Below are 17,707 nucleotides of genomic sequence, written 5' to 3'. Positions count from 1 at the left end.
ATGTATGAGGGTATTAATTTCTCCACATCCTTGCCAACACTTGTATTTTTTTTTATTATGGCATCTTAGTGGATGTGAAGTAGTAGCTCATTGTAGTTTTAATTTTCTTTCCCCTAATGGCTAATGATATTATCTTTTCATATGCTTTGGAGATATGTCTATTTCAGTCCCTTGCCCACTCTTTAGTTGTATTGTTTGTCCTCTTATTATTGAGTTCCAAGAGTCTTTGTGTCTTCTGGATACAAGATCCTTGTCAGATATGATCTACAAACATTTTCTCCCATTCTGTAGGATGTCTTTCACTTTCTGGATAATGTCCTTGGATACACTAAAGATTTTTATTTTGCTGAAGTTCAATTGATCTGTTTTTAAAAATTTTATTGTTTGTGTTTTTGTTGCATCTAAGAATTCAGTGCCAAATCCAATGTCATATAGATTTACCTCAATGTTTTCTTCTAAGTGTTTCATGGTTTTAGCTCTTATATTTAGGTCCTTTATATATTTTGAGCAAGTTTTCATATATCGTGTGAGGAAGGACTTTCCCTCTTCTTTTTATATAACTTACCATTCAGGAAAACAGAAATGCCTTCACCCAGAATAAATTCATCTCCAAGCCTTTATTATATTCTTCTGTCTAAAGTGACCTTCCTTACAGTCATCCCTACCTGGGCTTACATTACCAGTCACTCAATGTGCTCCATAAATACAAATTCTACTTTGTATTTCTTAAACTCCTGTATCTTTCTCCACTTCTCAACTTACCAAATTAACAGAAATAATTTCTTTTCTCTCAACTCTCATAACCTCTCTTATGGTACTAATTCATAATTTATTTATTTATACAAATAATTATCCATACATTCAAAAATTAAAGAAATAATTAGTGGGTACTTACTCTTGTTCTGCTAAATACTAACCTCTTTTCAAAACCTGTCATTTATTATGTATTTATGAAGATGTCTTCTTTTTCCTACTTGTGTGGCAGTTTTAAACACAGGAGTATCATCTCATTGACCTCTCCATCTCTCACAAGACTCACTCAGCAAATGGAGTGAATTAATGAATGCACAAACTGATCATTTTCTACACATTGTCAATATAAACAATTGTCTCTAAATCCTTTGACCTCATGTATTTTCTGCTAATATAAAGGACTGATCTCAGCTTAGATTAGGGAAGTTTATACACATTTTCCCAAAATGTATCAAATTTGCTGTAACATCTCCCCTTTGGCCCCCTTCTCCTCCTTCCTTTGTAAATGTGATTTTCAGTTTCCCCAGGGTGAGAATTATTGCAGGAAGATAACCAGCTATTCTCTGGCAGAGAACCCAAAGAATGCAGGACTACTTCAACTCACTTGCTTATAGATTTTATATAAATGATTTTGTCAGTCTCCTTTGAAGTTTGAGTAAAGCCATTTAACAAAATGCCAATATAAGAAGTTCATACATCTTTAAGTATTTCCTGAATATTCCTTAAGTAAGGACTAGAAGAAGTTTGATAGTTTTGTTATTTTGCGTGTGTGTGTGTGTGTGTGTGTGTGTGTGTGTGTGTGTGTGTGGTATGTACCTTATCCACAGTGAACAGTTTTTCAAAGTTTTTATCTAAGTAGCCTTGAAGCAATGAAAATGGCCAGTATAGATATAGGGTTGATTCCAACACAACATCTGACATTTCAATCACATTCCACGTCAAGTAAAGACACATTGCTGGATCTTTTCTAGGTCTTAGAATTTTTTGAATTGATAGATTTTGATTACCTATTTTCTTCAAGCTACATAATTGTCCTCAGATAGAAAATTTCTTAATTTAAATATTATTTGCTACACAGTATTGGTAAAATAAAAAAATTGATTTGAAAAGAGAAGAGAGAAAGGTGACAGGCATTCAGAAAATAAATACTGTTGGTGTGTTGAAAATAAAGTGTAAGAGTTATGATCTATTAAATACTACATTCAATTTAATTTAAAGTAAAATCCTGATGACAGTGTCACTACTTAGGTGGGTATTTCTGGTTTCTCTTGCTTCCTAGCATAATGTCCCAAAGCACTTGCTGATTTTTGCAGTGCATTAGATGGCAGTGTTCACATAGTTTACAACGGCACTTACTGCAGTCGTGTTATTGCAGATCCAACCAGTCACCTTCATTTTGGATTTTGCACCATTCCAGTTTCCAAAGCTGCTATTTTCCAGGACTCCTTATGTCTTTGGTGCAACTAGGGGAAAAAAAAATATTTATAAGAATATTAGTAACTGGGGATATCCTATGACAAACATAAAAGTATGTCTTTTTGAATCCTTATGCCTTATTGAGCAATATGGACACATGGCAGATCATACCTGTTTCTTACAGGTAAAGTTCACAGAAATTCACATTGCTGTCATTTGCAACTACAAAACCACCTATGCTCACCTCAAAGTAAAGGTATATCTTTGTTATTAAGAAAATTGCAAGGTTTGAAATCACATTGTTTCTTAAAAATTGTTCCTAATTTGAGTCTTGGCTGTTATTGTTTTTCTTTTTCCTTTCCCCTTTGCGTCTTTATCGACTTTGAAAAGAAAACCTCTATTCTAACCCTCCATGTGCTTCTATTTATTTTTATCCTCAGATCCAATAAGCATAATTTGCCCAGTTCCAAGCTTGATTAACTCTCTTGGAGCAGAGTCCATTTGGCACATGGACCAGATGCCAAATAATTTAATATGTCTTACATGCCATCAGGAAAATATCTCCAAGGCCTAAGTCAAGATGCCTTTTCACAGTAGGGCATAGCTTTTTTTTTAGAAATTTAGCTTAAAAAAACAAATCCCCAAGTTACTGTTTTTCTCTAAGTAGTTGAATGGTCTCCCTTCTCCAATTTCTACTGCCCAGCAAAGTCTGTTTTCTAGTTTTCCAGAAACACTGGGACCTCTTGACCCGGGAAGGTATGATGCCATGTGTTAAATTCACTTAGACTAAATTTAGAAGAATCTTTTTCCCTACCCCAAGTGAGATCAAGCAGTCTGCATGGAGAGGACAGGCAGGATTTTGAGAACCAAGGGCTTAGAGATCAGAGGAATAAAGAGAGTTTTGTAATACCTGGATTTAACCCTTTTTATTCTTTCCAGAAACACCAGAGATTTGGGCTATACCTAATAAACATTCAAGTGGAATAAAATCCTTTTGGAAGGAGGGACTTGCAGAATATGTTAAATAAATATCATCCAACTGTGAATAATAATGTATACCTATAGGGTTCTTTTTCACATAAAGATAGATGCAATAGATTCTCTTATCCTATTTTGTAGATAAGGAAAGTGAGAATCAGTGACGTACTTGTTCAAGTTCACAGATCTAAGACGAACACAACTTCCAACTTCTGGTCTAGTCTTTTCATCAAACTCTGAAAGCTTGACCAAATCCAGCTTTGCAATTTTTTTTTTCTGTGTAACAATCTGGATAATGTATTTCTTATTTAAACATTGGCTCAAATTTCTCTTGACTTATTTGTTTGGGGCAAAGCTAGAGGTTATGCTCTCTTCTGGTCACAGGAAGCCCTCATAGGGAATAACTATAGAGGCTCACTCTCTTCTTAGCTGGTTAAATTGCCGTATTACTCCCCATTTAATTTGAAAACTTTTAGGAGTCCCTCTCCTCTGGATAAAGATTTTTGAAGGTGTGGGCAATGTTTTAGAGCATTCATCTCTTAAAGGAAGACTGAAGCACAGAAATTCTCTTCAAATGAGTTTCCAGGAGAAAACAAAAATTTACGACTTTGCGATAGACTACATTTGCTTTTTAATACCCACCATATGTCTAGTTTTATTCAGAGACTAGAGGAGTGGGTTAGTGCTTATTTTCACAGATTATATAAATAACAGCCCACTATTGCTTATTTCTTCTAGGTGATAATATTTTGGACTGTACTAAATAAAATGCAATGGAAAAACTTAAAACCATCCTTAATTATTAACAGAGACAATCCACTAATAGGTCTTTAGTTAGTGCCTATAATACTTGGGCTGTGAGGTTTTAGAGTGTGGATTGTTTAACAACCAGAGACAAAGGTGATTGCTTTCAGGGGTTTCAATATTTATATTTCCATTTCCTCTTGTCTTGCTCTCCTGTTAATTTTTTTCAGGCTTTGCTTAATGACCTATAAATCTAAAACTGAGTTTTAGCATAAAGGGCCAGCAATATCCTTCCTATTTTTCTGTTTTCTTTTCTTCTCTATCTGTCCCCTTTTAGGACACCAAGCACCAACCTCCCCATCCTCCTTTCCCTCTCTCAGTGGTGGAAGTGTAAATAGACGGGCCCCTTTAGTGCCCAGAGGGAAGGAAGGCACTCACGTTTGTAGAGAGCTCTCATGTCCAGGCACTGTGCTAACCTGTTACATATGTGGTGGTATAATATTTCAAAGTGCTAATTGTCTGGTGTAACTGCCAATTCTCCCCAGCTTGGCAGCTAAATGGAAAAGCAACATGGCCGTGGGGACGATTTACAGTGGGGAACAAAGTTCTTTAGCTTTTGAGTTCAAAGGGCACCATCTGGGTATGAGAAGGGAACCTTTTTGAAAAGGAATGCAGGGAGAACAGGTTTTTCTTCCTAATTTGAGACTAAAGAGATTAAGGAGCCTGGAGCTGGCAACCAAGTCACCTCCAAAGTCGCCCAGTTCCCAAAACACTGGACTTGATGTGACTTTTTACTTTCCTTCCTTGAGATGTGTTTGATGTTTTGTTTCAGGGGCCACCCAGAATCAGCAATTTTGCAAAGGGTCACAGATGGAGGTTACTTCTTTGGGATTTGTGACAAAAAGGGAACAGTTGAGTACAAAGGACATTGACTAAAGAACTGATAAAACATTTTGGTTGAAGTGTTTACAGATACACTGTTTGGTAGTGGACTTAAATCTTACTACTCTTCCTCATTTGAGAGTTAATAACAAACAGGTCTTGTCAAGCCTACCTTCTTGATCCTTCTTCCCTCTATTTCAGAAGGCTTACAGGCTTCTGCTTGATGTCTTCATTTTAAGGAGTATCACTATGAGGGCTTTCTAGCCTTTGTGGCAAATCTTTGTAAGTTCCCCGTGTTCTTTAAATGACACTTCTCTTGCCCACCCCCGTGTCCTCACCATCTGCAGTCTGGCTTTCATTCAGGGCCCCTCTCTCCCTCCCATGCCTGCCCCAGCACGTCCTATGTGCAGCACACTCTCCCGGTTGGCTTTCCCCTGGAGTTCTCTGGCAACGAGCAAGGTTGGACAGGGTAAGGTAGGCGTGGGGGTGGGAGGAGAGGCTGTTATTTACACTCTTAAGAAAGTTGCCATTTTGGCATGAAAGTCTGACTTTCAGGAGTAGAAGAGTTTAGTATACTGCTAGGACGACTCCTCCCTACTTCCTCCTTCCTCAGAAAACAAGCCCGACCCCAATCTCATTACTTCCTGAGTTTCTAATTTTAAAGTGTGGCTGAAGCAGTCATCTTCAGAACAGCAGTAACCACCAGCTGCTGACACTGCAGAAGGAGAGATGAGCTTTTCAGTCTCTATTGCTCATGATAAGTTAGCTGTTTCAGTGGTGTGGCCACCGTGCATGAACCGCACTAGATGCGCTAGATGTTAGGGTCTTCGGATCACACGCAGCCAATCCCCTGCGCCGATGTCACCTTGGACAACAAATCGTTTGTCTCTGTCTCAATTCTCATCTGCAAGATTTATTTCTACTGCTTCTGAATTAGGATAAAATGAGATGAATTAGGATAAAATGATATGCAAACTTGTTCAAGATAAGGATACTTTTAAAATAAAGAATAGTGGTATTGTTCTAAAGAGACACTATGATAAAAATATCCTCTCTTTTATTGAAGACTAATAGACTCAAAATATATGTACTATTTAGAATGGACTGCAAAGCAAATCCATTTTAGGAAAGTAAAATTTGAGTGGTTATTGACAACTTCATGTTGCATAAATTATTTAAACCAAAAAGTTTTTGTAAAACTGAGCAAATTGTGTTCATTGTAAGTTAGATTCTTCCTTTTACTTTGAAAGTAGCAGTCAATTTAAAATCCATTGTGCAAGGAAAGTGAGTACAAAGAACAATGACTGTTAGATTCATGCTCCTTCATAAGAGTTCTTGTTTAGTTCCAGTTTTTAGAAAAAGTTATCATTTTTTATATTTGCTGGTGACAATCAAATGCAAGAAAACAATTTTAAAGAAAAAAATCTAAATAAATATTTTAGAGGATATGCAGATTTATTTTCATTTTCACAGATGGAAATATGCCAAAGTTGGTTATAATGTACTTATTACATTCAGAACAATCCCAGTTGAATCTTTCCTTCATACTAAAAAAACGTAGTTTAAGTGAAAAAGTATGCTTTCATGTCAGGATGCCTTATGTGGCCTATATTTTGAAATTGATAGATGATATACATAATCTTTTCTATCTCGTTAAAAACAAAAAATCAAATTGTAAGTTTGTTTCTTTCCAAATGTTGTGATGTGACAGGAAAATAGTAGAAGAGTTGGTCAAGGATTAAGGCTGAAGGACTGATGTAGTTCATAGTTGCAACATGTGAAGGCAAGAGGCAAAACTGTGAATGCAGCAAGAGCGTTCTTGCATTTCCATAGGAAAATGATGGAAAGTGGGAGAAAACCTGATTTGCCTCAAATGCAAAGCTATCTCAGGACTCTGTTAACTACATTCCTTGGATGAGATTCAGAAGTATCACATCTCTCATGTCACTCCCCCACCACAAACATTTGCACAGCTGATGGAAATTTAAAGCTGTATGTGTAATGACATCAATATTTTAATTTAGAATTTTACATCTGATTAAAGACACAGCACTCTCTCTCTTTCAGTTTGTTCTGGTACTGATGTTTTTTGGTAAATATTTCTATCTACTGTACAGGATTATAAGCAGTTTTGAGGTACCTCTCTCTCCCCCACTTTATGAATTGTATCTCTGGTAAGACTTACCACAGCAGCTTGCTTATTGTGAAGCCTTAATACTTTTAATTAAAATTTAAGAAATGAAATGTATGCAGTTTACATGGTGTCCATTTACTGAAAACTATAAACATATGTTCAGATCAAATAGAATACCAATCACAGAATCATCCAGGTAGAAGTATACATAGACAACTGAAAATAATGTAGTGAAAATCTCAGAAAAATAAATACTCCTTTTAAGAGAACAATCTTGCTCTGGGAAATACTAGAAGCAAGTATCTGCATACACCAGAGATGTCCAGGTATCTCTATGTGCCCCCTGCTCTCTGTTCCCCAATTCTCTGCCTTTCTCGGTCTTTTAGGAATGCAGCGTCTATGAGCATTTGTGTACAGGTTTCTGTGTGACTATGTCTTTATTTCCCTGGGAGTCAAATTGTTGAGTTGTAAAGTACGTGCATGTTTTGTTTTGTATAATGGTTCCATTTTGACCTTGCTCACTCATAGCTCTGTAAATATTCTCTTTGTAATCCTTTGAGTTAGCCATCTTTTTCTTGTTGGGACTTATATACTGAAGTTGGAGAAAAGAAAAATGCTGGAAATGTAAGAAGTCTCCAAATTCTGTAAAAATTGTTCAGCCATCGGTACTGTGCATATAAATATATGTGCCACAATCTGGTTACCATGGAGAAGGAGCTGAGGTGGGTGGGTGGGAAGGGTAGGGGGATAAAGGGGCACAAAAATTCTCAATCATAATATAAATTGGTCTTGGGATGTTGGTACAGCAGGGAGGATAGAGCCAATGATTCTGTAACATCTTCCTGTGTTGACAGACAGCAGCTGTACTAGTGGGGGTGAGGGTTTAATAATATGGGGAACTGTTGAACCGCTTTGTTGCATACTTGAAACTAATATAAAATTGATATTAATGATGCTCCAAGAAAATAAATAAATAAAAATAAAAATAACTAAATAAGTAAATATGCCACCATTAAAAAAAACCTCACAACTGTAAACATAGGATAAGAAAGCTGGGCAAAGAAAATAATTGCCTTTTCCCACCTATCATAAGAAATCCAATATAACATTATTTTCTGAAATCAATCATCAAAGCTTAATTTGGTTATATCTACTAGCTATTGTCTTCTATAGGTCATGTGGATTCTACACATAAAATAAAAACATCAGAAAGCTACAAAAATCAAATTAACAGTAAAAATGAGTATCACCCACAAGTACCTGATTGTGTGGCCCCAGGAGCACACCTGACATGCCCAGCACAACTGCATATATTGTTAGAAAGTGCAGAGGAAATATATCATCCTAAGGTACAATCCTGATGTTATGGGATGCTCTGAGCCCCTTTTCCAAAGTGCCACATATCATTAATCATTCATTCATTAATGCATTCCATAAATATCTGTTGATCATCTACTATGTAAAATGCACTCTATAGAGAAGCAAGGTATGTTTCTATGCTCCACGTTAATTCTCTGAGGACAGAATGATTCATCAGAAGTAGCTTAGGATATCATCCAAACACTAGCAAATATGTTAACAAACTTTAAGAGAGGAAATCTGTGCTTGGATTTAATTACAGAATTACAGGATTTATGTGACAAAATACTGGAATCAGACAAATTGGCCCAAAAATAAAAGCTTGATTTTACAAGGTCTTGGAGGTAATTGGTAAAATAAAAATGCTGATTATAAAAATTTTCCTACTGACTTTGGTGTATGGGTGATACAGACTTAGATACAAAATTTCTAGATCTTATTAAAAGTCATGTATTAGTTTAACATAAGATCAGAAACTTGACATGCTATATTGCACAAAAGAGTAGTGTAGATAAGGAAATAGCTTGAGGATAGAAAAAGGTACAGATGCCATTATTACTCTCCAGAATGCAGAGGACTAGAAAGTGGCAGAAATTAGAAGACCTTAGACAAAGTCAGCCTCTAGCTGTGTATACTTTCCCACTGTGTGTAACCTTTGGTAATTCAAAAACCTCAGGTATCCTCCCTGCCTCCATCTCTCTCTTCCCCCACCCAGATAAAGTTAAAAATAATGGGATAATACCTGCCTTCACAAAGTAACTGCCCTTACTTCACCAGATGGTTGGAATGGTCAAAATGAGAAGCTGTATATGAAAAAATGTTTAAAGACATCCACACATACCTGTGTAAACAAACAGCATGATTTCATACAAACAGTTACACTTACTCCTGCCAGTTTTCCATTCATTAAAATGCTTGGAAACCCCTTTTGAAATGACATTATTATGACTACTTTCTGTGTCTCATAAAATAATCTATCTCATTATGTTACATTCCCATTTTGGTCAGACCACCTTTCCTTGCTTTAATCACCCATTTTATTCATCAGATGGCTTAAAATTACCTTTGATTTTTTTGAACAAGTACAGTTAAATCCTCAAAGAAGAGAACATTTGTCATTACTGAAGATATTTGAATTTGCCTCATGCTTTTAAGTCAACTTTTTAGTTTATTACATACATGTATTTCTCTCTATATATAAAGCCATGTAACTCTTAAGCATAAAGCTTACTGAAATTTTGGAAAATCAGAACCCAGGTCAGGAAATAGAACAGTACTGGCCCAAAGGCCTCTCTTTTGCCCTCTTACAGTTACTAATTCCCTTTTTTCATCAAAGGTAACTACTACCAGGATATCCATCAACAGAATTTACAGAGGCATTTTATACAGGTAGGATCACAAGGAATGCATACATTTGTGTTATTTACTCAGAATTGATAATTATCCAGGTTGTTGCACATATTGGTAATTTGTTCATTTTCACATGAAAATAAATTGAGTGAATATTATGAATATGCCACCGTTTTCCATTGTGATGGTTTGATGACCATTTGAGGGGAACATTAACCAGTTTGGGGCTATTTCAAATAGCGTTGCTATAAACATTTTTGTACATGTTTTTGATGAACATATGTATGCATCTTTCTTGAGTACATTCTTAGGAGTGAACTTGCTGCATTAATGGAAATCTGTATTTTCTATTTCGTTAGGTACTACCAGTTTTCAAAAGTGACAGTATCAACGTGGACTCGCATTATTACTGTATAAGAGTTCCACTTTTTTTTTAATGATGTATTACTTAAATTCCAAACATAGGGTGGAATTTATAAGTGATTTGACTGTTACTGATTCTGCCTCTCTTTATAGTCAGAGAAGATATTCTGCCTGATTAAAATCCTTTGAAATTTGTTGCAGCTTGCTTTATAGGCCTGTATATGGCCATTCCGATGACTTCTCAATGTTTCTTTGAAATAGAACGTACATTCTGCAGTTGCTCATGCTTACTGTATTTAGGTCAGTCAGGTCAAGTGTGTTAAAATGTTCAGATCTACTACAACGTTAATGATTTTTTTTTGCCTGATTTTTCTTTCTATTCTGAGGTAGGTATTTGAAATCTCTCACTATGACAGTGTGACTCACTATGACTCACTATGATTTCTTTTTTATAGTCTGGCAATTTTTTCAGTATATATTTTGAGGGTATATATTTGTAGGTACATATAAAATCTGAGTTGTTTTATTTACTTTGTGGGGGAATGTGAGGGAATATCTCTTTTTATGTTTAGTAACGTTTCTGACCTTAAATTGTACTTTCTCTGACAGTAATTTGTATGTTCTAGTTTTCCTTCAGTTAGTGTTTTTATGGAATACTTTTTTTTTTCATGCTTTTACTTTCAACTTTTCTTTGTCCTTTTGTGTGTCTTTATAAATGCGTCTTTTAAACAACATTTATTTTGGATTTTTAAAATCCAGTCTGGTAGTAGCTTTTCTAAGATTTACAGTACTTACTCTGCTAACTTGGTGTGTGTGGTTTTGCTTTTTGTTTGCTTTTCATTTTTTATTGAAGTAAAATTTACATAGTGAGATGTATCTTGTGTGTGTGTAATATACCAAATTTTTACAAATCTGAAGTCTGGATAAGCAACACTTTAAACAAAATATAGAACCTTTCCATCATCCCAAAAATTTCCATCGACTATATTACAAATCTCCACTCCCACAGACAACCATTGTTCTGAGCTCCAGTGCCACAGATTAAATACATAGTTCATATAAACGAATTATGCAGCATGTAAGTTTTTATGTATAGTTTCCTTTGCTCCACATGATATATGACACATGCTTAGCATGTATCAGTAGCATATTCTTTTTTATTGCTGAGTAGAATTACACTGAATGATTCTTTTCCTGCTGACATGTAATTGAGTTCTTACACATTCTTGTATATTATGAATAAAGCTGTTATAAGCATTTGCATGTACATATATTCCTATTTCTTTTGGGAGAAATACGACTGGGTGACATTTCTGGGTCATAGGATAGATGTACACTTAACTTTGTAAGAAATCGTAAAAAAGTTTTCCAAAGCCATTGAACAGCTTTACCCTTGTATGATACATTTGACATTACATCTCTCTTACTCTGTGTTCTGTTTGCTCTGCCTGTTCTATGTCTCTTATCCTTATGAAATTTTCTTTTTGTATCCTTTGGATTTCATAGAATATTTTTAACATACATTTTCCTTCCATTTTGGCTACATATTAGTATGTTAAATACATTAGAAATCATAATATGAATTCTTAAGCTATAAGAATTTAATATAAATCAAATCTTTACCACTTTTTAGATTATATAAGGATCCTAAAATGCTTTAATGTCATTTATTGTCACCTCTTGCCTTTTGTTTTTGTCATCATGCATCTTATTTCTATAAGTACTTTTTAACCACAAAAGGCAAAATTATTAATTTTAGTCAGTATTTATATTTACCCACATATTTAAGCTTTCATTGCATTTTTTTCTTCTCTGCATTTCTGTGTTTTCATCTCTTATAATCTTCCTTTTGCTTGAAAAATTATTTTTAATGTTTCTTTTATGCAGGACTTTTGGAAACAATTTGTTATAGTTTTAGCTTGTCAACTTTAGTTTGTTTTTGTTTTTTCATTTTACAAGAAACGTTCACTAGTTATAGATTTCTAATTTGGCAGGTTTCTTTCTTTTAACTTAAAGGATGTAATGTCATTGTTTCATGACTTTATTTCTACTGAGGATTTCACTATAGGGACTATTTTGCTTCCTGAAAGTAAAAACTTGTAATTTTTCTCTAGATGCTTTAAAGATTATATCTTTTTTTTTGTTATCATTAATCTACAATTACATGAAGAACATTACGTTTTCTAGGGCTCCCCTTCACCAAGTCCCCCCACAAACCCCATTACTGTCACTCTCCATCAGCTTAGTAAGATGTTGTAGAATCACTACTTGCCTTCTCGGTGTTGCACAGCCCTACCCATGCCCCCTGCCACATTGTACATGCTAATAGTAATATCCTCTTTCTTTTTCCCCACCCATATCCCTCCCCCTTCCCTCCCATTCTCCCTAGTCCTTTTCCCTTTGGTAACTGTTAGTCCATTCTTCGGTTCTGTGATTCTGCTGCTGTTTTGTTCCTTCAGTTTTTCTTTGTTCTTATACTCCACATATGAGTGAAATCATTTGGTACTTGTCTTTCTCCGCCTGGCTTATTTCACTGAGCATAATACCATCTAGCTCCATCCATGTTGTTGCAAATGGTAGGATTTGTTTTCTTCTTATGGCTGAATAATATTCCATTGTGTATATGCACCACATCTTCTTTATCCATTCATCTACTGATGGACACTTAGGTTGCTTCCATTTCTTGGCTATTGTAAATAGTGCTGCAATAAACATAGGGATGCATCTGTCTTTTTCAAACTGGGTTGCTGCATTCTCAGGGTAAATTCCTAGAAGTGGAATTCCTGGGTCAAATGGCATTTCTATTTTGAGCATTTTGAGGAACCTCCATACTGCTTTCCACAATGGTTGAACTAATTTACATTCCCACCAGCAGTGTCGGAGGGTTCCCCTTTCTCCACAACCTTGCCAACATTTGTTGCTGTTTGTCTTTTGGATGGTGGCGATCCTTACTGGTGTGAGGTGATATCTCATTGTGGTTTTAATTTGCATTTCTCTGATGACTAGTGATGTGGAGCATCTTTTCATGTGTCTGTTGGCCATCTGAATTTCTTCTTTGGAGAACTGTCTGTTAGCTCCTCTGCCTATTTTTAAATTGGATTGTCCACTTTCTGCTTGTTGAGGTGCATGAGCTCTTTATATATTTTGGATTTCAACCCTTTATGAATCTGTCATTTATGAATAGATTCTCCCATACTGTAGGTTGCCTTTTTGTTCTATTGATGGTGTCCTTTGCTGTACAGAAGCTTTTCAGCTTGATATAGTCCCACTTGTTCATTTTTGCTTTTGTTTACCTTGCCTGGGGAGATATGTTCATGAAGAAGTCGCTCATGTTTATGTCCAAGAGATTTTTGCCTATGTTTTTTTCTAAGAGTTTTATGGTTTCATGGCTTACATTCAGGACTTTGATCCATTTCGAATTTACTTTTGTGTATGGGGTTAGACAGTGATCCAGTTTCATTCTCTTACATGTAGCTGTCCAGTTTTGCCAGCACCATCTGTTGAAGAGACTGTCATTTCCCCATTGTATGTCCATGGCTCCTTTATCGTATATTAATTGACTATATATGTTTGGGTTAATGTCTGGAGTCTCTATTCTGTTCCACTGGTCTGTGGCTCTGTTCTTGTGCCAGTACCAAATTGTCTTGATTACTATGGCTATGTAATAGAGCTTGAAGTTGGGGAGTGAGATCCCCCCACTTTATTCTTCCTTCTCCGGATTGCTTTGGCTATTCTGGCTCTTTGGTGTTTCCATGTGAATTTTTGAACTATTTGTTTCAGTTTGTTGAAGAATGCTTTTGGTAATCTGATAGGGATTGCATCAAATCTGTATATTGCTTTGAGCAGGATGGCCATTTGGACAATATCAATTCTTCCTAGCCATGAGCATGGGATAAGTTTCCATTTGTTAGTGTCCTCTTTAATTTCTCTTAAGAGGGTCTTATAGTTTTCAGGGTATAGGTCTTTCACTTCTTTGGTTAGGTTTATTCCTAGATATTTTATTCTTTTTGATGCTATTGTGAATGGAATTGTTTTCCTGATTTCTCTTTCTATTGGTTCATTGTTAGTATATAGGAAAGCCACAGATTTGTGTGTTAATTTTGTATCCTGCAACTTTGCTGTATTCTGATATCAGTTCTATTAGTTTTGGAATGGAGTCTTTAGGGTTTTTTATGTACAATATCATGTCATCTGCAAATAGTGACAGTTTACCTTCTTCTTTCCCAATCTGGATTCCTTGTATTTCTTTGTTTTGTCTAATTGCCATGGCTAGGACCTCTAGTACTATGTTAAATAACAGTGCGGAGAGTGGCATCCCTGTTTTGTTCCCGATCTCAGAGGAAAAGCTTTCAGCTTCTTGCTGTTCAGTATGATGTTACCTGTGGGTTTATCATATATGGCCTTTTTTATGTTGAGGTACTTGCCCTATATACCCATTTATTGAGAGATTTTATCATGAATGGATGCTGAATTTTGTTGAATGATTTTCCAGCATCTATGGAGATGATCATGTGTTTTTTGTCCTTCTTTTTGTTGATGTGGTGGATGACGTAGATGGATTTTCGAATGTTGTACCATCCTTGCATCCCTGGGATGAATCCCACTTGGTCGTGGTATATGATCCTTTTGATATATTTTTGAATTCGGTTTGCTAATATTTTGTTGAGTATTTTTGCATCTACGTTCATCAGGGATATTGGTCTGTAGTTTTTTTTTTTGGTGGGGTCTTTGCATGGTTTTGGTATTAGAGTGATGTTGGCTTCATAGAATGAGTTTGGGAGTATCCCCTCCTCTTCTATTTTTTGGAAAACTTTAAGGAAAATGGGTATTATGTCTTCTCTGTATGTCTGATAAAATTCCGAGGTAAATCCATCTGGCCCGGGGGTTTTGTTCTTAGGTAGTTTTTTGATTACCTCTTCAATTTCTTTGTTGGTAATTTGTTTGTTTAGATGTTGTGTTTCTTCCTTGGTCAGTCTTGGAGGGTTGTATTTTTCAAGAAAGTTGTTCATTTCTAGGTTTTCTAGCTTGTTAGCATATAGGTTTTCATAGTGTTCTCTAATAATTCTTTGTATTTCTGTGGGGTCTGTTGTGATTTTTCCTTTCTTGTTTCTGATACTGTTGATTTGTGTTGACTCTCTTTTCCTCTTAATAAGTCTGGCTAGAGGCTTATCTATTTTGTTTATTTTCTCAAAGAACCAGCTCTTGGTTTTATTGATTTTTTTCTATTGTTTTATTCTTCTCAATTTTATTTATTTCTTCTCTGATCTTTATTATGTCCCTCCTTCTGCTGACTTTAGGCCTTATTTGTTCTTCTTTTTCCAGTTTCGATAATTGTGATGTTAGACTATTCATTTGGGATTGTTCTTCCTTCTTTAAGTATGCCTGAATTGCTATATACTTTCCTCTTAAGAGTCCTTTCACTGCATCCCACAGAAGTTGGGGCTTTGTGTTGTTGTTGTCATTTGCTTCCATATATTCCTTGATCTCTATTTTAATTTGTTTATTGATCCATTGATTATTTAGGATCATGTTGTTAAGCCTCCATGTGTTTGTGAGCCTTTTTGTTTTCTTTGTAGAATTTATTTCTAGTTTTATACCTTTGTGGTCTGAAAAGTTGGTTGGTAGAATTTCAATCTTTTGGAATTTTCTGAGGCTCTTTTTGTGGCCTCATATGTGGTCTATTCTGGAGAATGTTCCATGTGCACTTGAGAAGAATGTGTATCCTTTTGCTTTTGGATGTAGAGTTCTATAGATGTCTATTAGGTCCATCTGTTCTAGTGTGTTGTTCAGCGCCTCTGTGTCCTTACTTATTTTCTGTCCAGTGGATCTATCCTTTGGAGTGAGTGGCGTGTTGACATCTCCTAAAATGAATGCATTGCATTCTATTTCTTCCTTTAGTTTTGTTAGTATTTGTTTCACATATGGTGGTGCTCCTGTGTTGGGTGCATATGTATTTATAATGGTTATATCCTCTTGTTGGACTGAGCCCTTTATCATTATATAATGTCCTTCTTTATCTCTTGTTACTTTGTTTTGAATTCTATTTTGTCTGATACTAGTATTGCAACACCTGCTTTTTTCTCCCTGTTGTTTGCATGAAATGTCTTTTTCCATCCCTTGAATTTTAGTCTGTGTATGTCTTTGGGTTTGAGGTGAGTCCCTTGTAAGCAACATATAGATGGGTCTTGCTTTTTTATGCATTCTATTACTCTGTGTCTTTTGATTGGTGCATTCAGTCCATTTACATTTAGGGTGATTATTGAAAGATATATAACTTATTGCCATTGCAGGCTTTTGATTTGTGGTTACCAAAGGTTCAAGTTTAATTTCCTTACTATCTAAGAGCCTAACTTAACTCACTTAATATGCTGTTACAAACACAGTCTTAAAGCTTCTTTAGTATCTTACTGTCTAACTTAACTCACTTATTGCGCTATTATAAGCACTGTCCGGTGATTCTTTATTTCTCTCTTTATTCCTCCTTCTCCATTCTTTATATGTTGATTGTTTTATTCTGTGCTCTTTTGTGTTTCCTTTAACTGCTTTTGTGGGTAGTTGATTTTATTTTTTGCCTTTAGTTAGTATATGGTTGGTCTGCTTTCTTTGCTATGATTTTATTTTCTCTGGTGACATCTGTTTAGTGTTTGGAGTGCTCCCGTCTAGAATAGTCCCTCTAGAATACCCTGTAGAGATGGTTTGTGGGAGGCAAATTCCCTCAACTTTTGCTTGTCTGGGAATTGTTTAATCCTTCCTTCATATCTGAATGATAATAGTGCTGGATACAGTATCCTTGGTTCTAGGCCCTTCTATTTCATTGCATTAAATACATCATGCCATTTTCTTCTGGCCTGTAGGGTTTCTGTTGAGAAGTCTGATGATAGCCTGATGGGTTTTCCTTTATAGGTGATCATTTTCCTCTCTCTAGCTGCCTTTAAAACTCTGTCCTTTCCTTGATCTTTTATATTTTAATTATTATGTGTCTTGGTGTTGTCCTCCTTGGGTCCCTTCTGTTGGGGGTTCTGTGTATTTCCGTGGTCTGATAGATTATTTCCACCCCCAGTTTGGGGAAGTTTTCAGCAATTATTTCTTCAAATACACTTTCTATCCCTTTTTCTCTCTCTTCTTCTTCTGGTACCCCTATAATGCGGATATTGTTCCGTTTAGATTGGTCACACAGTTCTCTTAATATTGTTTAATTTCTGGAGATCCTTTTTTCTCTCTCTGCCTCAGCTTCTCTGTGTTCCTGTGCTCTGATTTCTATTCTATTAATGGCCTCTTGCACCTCATCTAGTCTGCTCTTAAGTCCTTCCAGAGATTGTTTCATTTCTGTAATCTCACTCCAGACTTCATCCCTTAGCTCTTGCATATTTCTCTGAAGATCCATCAGCATGGTTATGACATTTATTTTGAATTCTTTTTCAGGGAGATTGGTTAGGTCTATCTCTCCAGATTCCTTCTCATGGGAGGATGTACGAGTTAGTCTGGTCTGTATCAAATTCTTCTGCCTTTACATGGCGATAGAGGTAGTTGTGTGGAGCTGGCGTGTGTATTGGCTGGGAGAATGTCCCTTCTTGCTAGTTTGTGGCCTTCCTCTCCTGGGAGAATGACGACCCCTAGCAGCTTTTGCTGGGCAGCTGCACGCAGACAGGGTGTCTGATTCTTGCCCGGCCACTATAGAAGAAGCTCTGCCCAGTTGCTGTGGCCACTGCCTCTATGGCAGAGTCACGC

The sequence above is a fragment of the Manis pentadactyla genome, chromosome 17, assembly GCF_030020395.1.
Source record: "Manis pentadactyla isolate mManPen7 chromosome 17, mManPen7.hap1, whole genome shotgun sequence".
Lineage (NCBI taxonomy): Eukaryota > Metazoa > Chordata > Mammalia > Pholidota > Manidae > Manis > Manis pentadactyla.
Note: the sequence above shows the minus strand (reverse complement) of the source record.